The sequence below is a fragment of the Mesoplodon densirostris genome, chromosome 6 (assembly GCF_025265405.1).
Source record: "Mesoplodon densirostris isolate mMesDen1 chromosome 6, mMesDen1 primary haplotype, whole genome shotgun sequence".
Classification (NCBI taxonomy): domain Eukaryota; kingdom Metazoa; phylum Chordata; class Mammalia; order Artiodactyla; family Ziphiidae; genus Mesoplodon; species Mesoplodon densirostris.
In genome coordinates, this window is record NC_082666.1 from 7,393,572 (window position 1) to 7,402,268 (window position 8,697).

The following is an 8,697-nucleotide window of genomic DNA, read 5'->3' on the forward strand; positions in this document are numbered from 1 at the left end:
GGGGGGATTTTTTTTGGCCACATCACATGGCACGTGGGATCAGGATCGAACCTGTGCCCCCTTCAGTGGAAGCGTGGAGTCTTAACCACTGGACCTCCAAAGAAGTCCCTATATATATATATTTTTTAAATAAATTTATTTATTTTATTTTTGGCTGCATTGGGTCTTCATTGCTTCACGCAGGCTTTCTCTAGTAGCGGCAAGTGGGGGCTACTCTTTGTTGCAGTGCGCGGGCTTCTCACTGCAGTGGCTGCTCTTGTTGCAGAGCACGGGCTCTAGGCTTGTGGGCTTTGGTAGTTGTGGCACACGGGCTCAGTAGTTGTGGCTCGCGGGCTTAGTTGCTCCGCAGCATGTGGGATCTTCCCGGACCAGGGCTCGAACCCGTGTCCCCTGCATTGGCAGGCGGATTCTTAACCAGTGCGCCACCAGGGAAGTCCTATATTCTTTTTTATTATGGTTTATTACAGGATATTGAATATAGTTCCCTGTGTTATGCAGTAGGACCTTGCTGTTTATCCATTATGTATGTAATAGTTTGCATCTCTAATCCCAAATTCCCAATCCATTCCTCCTCCACCCTCCCTCCCCCTTGGCAACCACAAGTCTGTTCTCTATGTCTGTGAGTCTGTTTCATCAATAAGTTCATTTGTGTCATGTTTTATTTTATTTATTTTTAATTATTAATTAACTAGTTTTTACTTTCTGGCTTGCTGAATGGCTTACAGGAACTTATTTCCCTGACCAGGGATCGAACCCGGCCCTGTACACACACCCCCCACACCCTGGCAGTGAAATCGCCAAGTCCTAACCACTGGGACTACCAGGAAATTTCCTGTGTCATATTTTAGATGCCACATATAAGTGATATTATATGATATCTGTCTTTCTCTTTCTGACTTACTTCACTTAGTATGATAATCTCTAGGTCCATCCAGGTTGATACAAATGGCATTATTCCATTCTTTTTTTTATGGTTGGGTAGTATTCCATTGTATATATATACCACATCTTCTTTATCCATTCATCTATCGATGGACATTTAGGTTGCTTCCATGTCTTGGCTATTGTAAATAGTGCTGATGTGAACATCGGGGTGCATATATCTTTTCAAGTTACAGTTTTGTCCAGATACATAACCAGGAGTGGGATTGCTGGATCATATAGCAACTCTACTTTTAGTTTTCTGAGGACTCCCCATACTGCTTTCCACAGTGGCTGCACCAATCTACATTCCTGCTAACAGTGTGGGAGGGTTCCTTTTTCTCCATGCCCTCTCCAGTATTTGTTATTTGTAGACTTTTTTTTAAAGTTGGGTTGACTGCGCAGGTCTTAGTTGCGGCATGTGGGGTGTGCGGGATCTTTAGTTGCGGCATGTGGGATCTAGTTCCCTGACCAGGGATCGAACCTGGGCCCCCTGCACTGGGAGCGCCGAGTCTTAGCCACTGGACCACCAGAGAAGTCCCGTTATTTGTAGACTTTAATGATGGCCATTCTGACCAATGTGAGGTGGTACCTCATTGCAGTTTTTTTTTTTAAGATTTATTTATCATTTATTTATTTTATTTTTATTTTTGGCTGGGTTGGGTCTTAGTTGTGGCATGCAGGATCTTTGTTGAGGCATGCAGGATCTTTCATTGCAGGGCATAGGCTTTTCATTGCAGCATGCGGGCTTCTCTCTAGTTGTGGCATGCAGGCTCCAGGGCACGTGGGCTTTGTAGTTGTGGCGTGTGAACTTAGTAGTTGTGGCATGTGGGCTTAGTTGCCCCACAGCATGTGGGATCTTACTTCCCTGATCAGGGATCGAACCCGTGTCCCCTGCATTGTAAGGTGGATTCTTTACCATTGGACCACAAGGGAAGTCCCCTCATTGTAGTTTTGATTTGCATCAGAACAATTTTTCTTATGCTTCTTGACAATGGCATTTCTTCTTTTGTAAATAGCCCATTCATATCAATTTGCCCAATTTCCTGTTATGATGTATCTCTTTTCTTCATTAATTTATAAGTGTATTTTATATATTAGGCATATAAGCCTCTTTTTTACATATTGCAAAATATTCTCCCTAGGTTATTTGCTTTGCATTGTATTTTTAGTGATTTTTAATTTGTTTTTGAGACTCACTAAAGTATATTATTTTGATGTAAGCAAGGCTCTCAATCTTTTCTTTTTAAAAAAAAAAATTTATTTATTTATTTATTTATTTATTTATTTATTTATTTATTTGGCTGCTCCGGGTCTTAGTTGCGGCACGTAGGACCTTTTAGTTGCAGCATGTGGGATCTAGTTCCCTGACCAGGGACTGAACCCCCCCTGCAATGGGAGCGCGGAGTTTTAGGCACTGGACCACCAAGGAAGTCCCAGGATTTTCCCTTTAAAAGATGATAATTCCCTTGTCTGAGACTTTGAAAATTGCAAGGAATTGAAAGCTCAGCCTTTTGTGGAGTGGATATCATATGCTGTCAGGCACTGAGCTAGGTCTTACGGTTGCAGAAATGAAAACGATATGGCTCCATCATTCAAATCTCATAGACTAATGGAGTGTGTGTGCTTGCAGGGATTTTGAGGGCAACACCGTTTATTGAGCAATTTAAGTATTCTATTCCGCTCTAAAATGTCACTTTTGATATACATTAAAGAATATACTTGGGCTTCCCTGGTGGCACAGCGGTGAAGAATCCGCCTGACAATGCAGGGGACACGGGTTCGAGCCCTGGTCCAGGAAGATACCACATGCCACGGAGCAACTAAGCCTGTGTGCCACAACTACTGAGCCTGTGCTCTAGAGCTCGTGAGCCTCAGCTACTGAAGCCGGCACGCCTAGAGCCCGCGCTCTGCAACAAGAGAAGCCACCGCAATGAGAAGCCCACACACCGCAACGAAGAGTAGTCCCCGCTCACCACAACTAGAGAAAGCCCGCGCGGCAAGAAAGACCCAACTCAGCCAAAAATAAATAAATAAATTTATTAAAAATATATGTATATATACTTAAGTCTGTTTCTGGACTTGCTGTTCAGTTGAATTGATATCTATGATTATCCCAGTGTCAATTCCACATCCTATATTATTATTTTACTTGGACTATTTTCTCTTTCTTTTAAGACTTCAACTTTTTAAAAAAATTTATTTATTTTTATTTATTTTTGGCTGCATTGGGTCTTTGTTGCTGCACGTGGGCTTTCTCTAGTTGCAGAGAGCAGGGGCTACTCTTCATTGTGGTGTGCAGGCTTCTCATTGTGGTGGCTTCTCTTGCTGCAGAGCATGGGCTCTAGGTGCGCGGGCTCAGTAGTTGTGGCGCATGGGCTCAGTAGCTCTGCGGCATATGGTATCTCCCCGGACCAGGGCTCGAACCCATGTCCCCTGGATTGGCAGGCGGATTCTTAACCACTGCGCCACCAGGGAAGCCCATCTCTCTCTCTTTTTTAACAGCTTCATTTAGGTGTAATTTACATGCCGTATATTTCACTCATTTGCAGAATAAGGTTCAATGATTCTTGGTAAATTTACAAAGCTGTATAACCATCACCACAATCTGATTTTAGAACATTTTCATCACCCCAAAAAGAAACTTTATGCTCATTCCCACCCCCAGCCCCAGGCAACCACTAATCTACTTTGTGTCTCTATAAATTTGTCTTTTCTGGACATTTCATATAAATGGAATCATACAATATGTCATCTTTTACATCTGGCTTTACTTTATCTGTTTCTTAATATGTAGTGAGCCTGACTTCTTTCATTATTCTTCAGTTTTAGGAAATTTGTCGGGCATTTCTCAGACTAAAATGATTGTTCCAGAAGAAGTTATCACACAGAATTAAACTATAGCCCCAGGACTTCCCTGGCTGTCCAGTGGTTAAGACTCCATGCTTCCACTGCAGGGGGCGCGGGTTCGATCCGTGGTCAGGGGACTAAGATCCTGCATACCTTGCTGCGCTGCCAATAAAATAAAATAAAATAAAAATTAAAAAGAATACAAATAGGGCAGAAACTAACACACCATTGTAAAGCAATTATACTCCAATAAAGATGAAAAAAAAAAAAAAGAATACAAATAGGGACTTCCCTGGTGGCACAGTGGTTAAGAATCCGCCTGCCAGTGCAGGGGACACGGGTTCGAGCCCTGGTCCAGGAAGATCCCACATGCCGTGGAGCAACTAAACCCGTGCGCCACAACTGCTGAGCCTGTGAACCACAACCGCTGAAGCCCGCACGCCTAGAGCCTGTGCTCTGCAACAAGAGAAGTCACGGCAATGAGAAGTCTGCACGCTGCAACAAAGAGTAGCCCCTGCTCACCACAACTAGAGAAAGCCTGTGAGCAGCAATGAAGACCCAATACAGCCAAAAATAAATAAAGAAAATAAATAAATTTATTTTTTAAAGGATACAAATAAATAAACTATAGCCCCAGAATAATTATATATATCATAACCTTACAAGGTAACTGATTGAAGTTTCTCTTCGTGTATTAAGCCAGTTTGCTTCCTAAAAACAAAAGACATATATACACTCAGCTGCGTGGCAAATCATTCTCCCTTTCTGAACCTCAGTTGTTTGTTTGTAATCTGTATAATGGGGACTGTAACACTTGGAATCGTGAATATCCACTTGCTTTACCTCCACTCTCCCTCTGTAGGGCCACACCAGCCCCTGGTGTGGCCCTACAGAGGCCACACAAGAGCATGCACAGAACAGGTACGTTAATTATGGCTGCATTTTATTAAGCTCTTTCAGGTGCCAGATGCACTGAATTTTCACAATGACCAGGTGTGGCAAGTATTGTAATCATCCCACTTGATGTGTTCACTCAAGGTGGGCACATATTTATTGGTGACCTACCTACTGTGGGTGAGCACTGGCCTGGCACAGGTAAGCTTGAAGCCAAGGAGACAATGGTCCCAGCACATGGTAGAGTGAGGGGACACACACTGCACAGCAGGAAACAAGCAGTGAGTGTGTAATACCAAGTTAAGAAGGCTGCCAAGAAGGCAGCCAAACAGGGTTGCAATGGAGAATAACAAGGAAAGCCTCTTTCAATCAAGTCTTCAGGGAAGGTTGGTCTAAGAAGAAAAATCTTGCCTCAGACTTAAAAAATAAAAAGGAGGGAATTCCCTGGCAGTCCAGTGGTTAGGACTCAGTGCTTTCTCTGCCGTGGGCCTGGGTTTGATCCCTGGTCGGGGAACTAAGATCCTGCAAGCCATGCGGCACCGCCAAATTAAAAAAAAAAAAGGAGCCATCACCTTGCAGGGCGGGGAGAGAAACATTCCAGGCCAAGGAAAGTGAGGCTCAGAGAGGGACAGGAAGGGTACAAAGTCACACAAGGACTACAGAATAAGCCAAGATTTGAAACCCTAATGCCAGATGCCAAACTCCCCTCCATGACATTCTAGTAACCCGGCTAAGTGTGGGGACTCACACACAGGAGGTCCGAAGAAAAACCGAGGCCTTGTTTGACCCTGAGTGGACGGATGGCTGCTCAAGGCTGGGGCTGAAGCTACAGCAATGCTTGTGAGTGCCGGGAGGACTTATCATCCTGGGCTCCCGGTTGGGGAAGGGGCGGGAGTTGTACCCCATTGTCCTTCCCTTCCTTCCCGCTCTCAGACTCCAGCTCTGACAAAGCTGTTTTAATAAGTTTATTAAGGCTTTGTCTTAGTCCACCTTTGAGCAGGGGCCTTTCCGGGTGGGGGAGGGATGGGGCCTGTGCTGGGTGGAAGCAAAGGCCTCGAGGCAGAAAGTGGGCAGGCCAAGAGGGAATCTTGAGGCCTGGAGGGATTGAATTGACTTCTCAAATGTCACCTCCTCCTAGAGGTCTTCCTTGTCTGCCCTAGATAAAATAGTTTTTCCCAGATGTACCCTTATCCTTCTCTGTTCCCTTCCCCTGCTTTGTTTTTCTTCTAGTCTTTGACTTATAGTAAGCATTCCATTAGTATTTGTTGAATAAAATAGTTATTTGTGCTCTTCCATGTGAGAGGCATGGGGTTGGGCCTTTTATCGCCACAGCCTTCCCACCCCACCCTCCATCTCCCCAGTAGTAATGACCCTAGGCTTCTTCCAAGCCTTTTTACCCTGTAATTACTTATGTGTCAAGGCTCAGAGTGTAAATTCCAAGAGAACAGAACTGCTTGGTGGTGTCGGCTGCTCCTGAGCACGGTGTCTGACACGTAGGGGGTGTAGGATAATCATTTGCGGAATAAATGAATGAATGAGTGAATGAATGAATGAAGCCCTTACTGGGCTGGTAAAGGCCTCCCAGGGCTGAGCTGGGAAGCCTGCCTATGTGACTTTGAGGTAATGCCTACTGCCCAGAACTCCATGGGATTTTCCTCTTCTGAGCGGCTCTTATTTCACTGATACTGCCTTTACTCTAAATAGTTCTGGGATTCCTCTTGAGTAAGTGTCTCTTAAACCTCAGAGCACAAAAGAATGACCAGGGAAATCCCAGAGCCCACCTTAGAGATACTGAATTAGCGGGGCTGTCCTGAGCTAAGGGAATCTAGCTGTTCACAATCCATTCTCCACTCTACATCCAGGCATCTTCTTAAAATACATAAATCCAGTCAAGTCACTCCCTTGCTGAAAACCCATCACTGGCTTCCTGGTGATCTAGTGATAAAGTCCAAGCTCCATGTCCCTGGTCTGGCCCCTGTTCACATGCAGCATCAAGGCACCAGGTTCTCTGTTGCTTTGGGGACTTCTTCGCAGAGTTCTTCCTTCTACTTGGAAGACTCCCCCCCTCTTCCTACTCCTATTTTTCATCTTCAGGTTGTCCTTGCCAGGCTGACTTCTTTTTCTTCAGACCTCAGCCTAGAAGCCCTCTCCTTCCTGAGGCCCGATCCGCAACTGCAGAGGGCCCTCTGCTGGCCACACCTCCCTGGCCATCGCCGAGAGCTGAGGCAGTGTTTTGTGACTGACTCTCTCGTGCAACTGTAAGCTTGTTGAGGGCGGGAACCATCATAGTTCCCAGAACCTATCACAATACCGAGTTCATAATTGGTGTCAACCTGGGAGAAGACTGCACTTATTTAGATGGCCAGTCGTGTGTGTGTGTGTGTGTGTGTGTGTGTGTGTGTATGTGTGTGTGTGTGCGTGCGCGCGCGCTGAGAACCTACCCTGTAACTTAGGACTAATCTTTCCCATCCTTTAAGGCCCAGCCTCCCTTTGTGTGGTCTCGCTGATCCCTTATGGCTTGGAGGTAATAATAATGTTAATAATTAAGAAGTACGGGACTTCCCTGGTGGCGCAGTGGTTGAGAATCTGCCTGCTAATGCAGGGGACACGGGTTCGAGCCCTAGTCTGGGAGGATCCCACATGCCGCGGAGCAACTGGGCCCGTGAGCCACAACTACTGAGCCTGCGCGTCTGGAGCCTGTGCTCCACAACAAGAGAGGCCGTGATAGTGAGAGGCCCGCACACGGCGATGAAGAGTGGCCCCAGCTTGCCACAACTAGAGAAAGCCCTCGCACAGAAACGAAGACACAACATAGCAAAAATAAACTAATTAATTAATAAACTCCTACCCCCAACATCTAAAAAAATAATAATAATTGAGAAGTACTGATAAGTACTGATAACGTACTATGTACTGCTTTGTGTGCTTGCTTTCCAAGTATTAACTCATTCAGTCCTGTCAACCCAATGGGATAGGCCTAGCAACCTAATTTTATAAGTAAGAAAATTGAAGCATGGAATGATTTAAAGAAAGGAGCATGGTCTTTGGAATCAGGCAATTCTGGGTTTTGGTCCAACCTCCACCTCACCAGCTATGCATGACCATGGGCAAGTCACAAAGGTCTCTCAGCCTTCGCTCTTTCCCACATCTGTGAAATGTGAGTTGTAATAATACCTGACCTATCCGGATGTTGTGAAGATTCATGCAAAGTGCTTAGCACATATTGAGAACTCCATACTCTAGGAGGTGTTATTCTTATATAATTGTTTCATCCTTGGAGCATGGTAGAGACATTCAGAAGTTGAGTTGTTTTACTAAATAGAACTGAATGTTCCTGAAAGAATGGCCACCAGGGTTTTAAAATGGGGATGTCTTCTTTTTTGACTCTTTGTCTCCTTGAATGCATTTGAACATTCTCTGAACACACATTGACTGAACTTTTTTGCAGCAAGAAGTAGAGGTAGGAAGCAGGAGTCTTCCTGGAAATGACCTGGTAGGCAGGGTGAGGCCCAGTTGAGATTTAAAAGGGGCTGTGTCCTCAGGAATTCCCTGGCAGTCCAGTGGTTAGGACTCCAGGTTTTTGCTGCTGAGGGCCCGGGTTTGATCCCTGGTTGGGGAACTAAGATTCCACAAGCGCATGGCGAAGCCAGAAAAAAAAGTGAGTGGGGCTCTGTCCTATGTATAAGGCTAGAAACTGTTCTTACTGATGGCTAGACATTCATTCAATTAGTCTTTACTGTGTGCCAGGCACAGTGCTGGGCTCTGGGGACAGCTGTGTTCCCCATGTTGGAGGAGCTGACCCACTGGGGCAAAGACAGGCAACACTATCTTGTTACTAAATTACAATTTTGAGGAGTGCTCCAGAGAAGAGAAACTCAGTCCCCTGAGAGCCAACAATGGGCTTGGGATCTGGTTTCATAGTAAACAGGAGAGCAGGGAGGAGTGCTCCAGGTAGAGGGAAAGTAAATGGAAGCCAGAGGTCAGGTGGAGGAGTTTGAATTGCTGTTAGGGTAACAGGGAATGGCCAGAGTG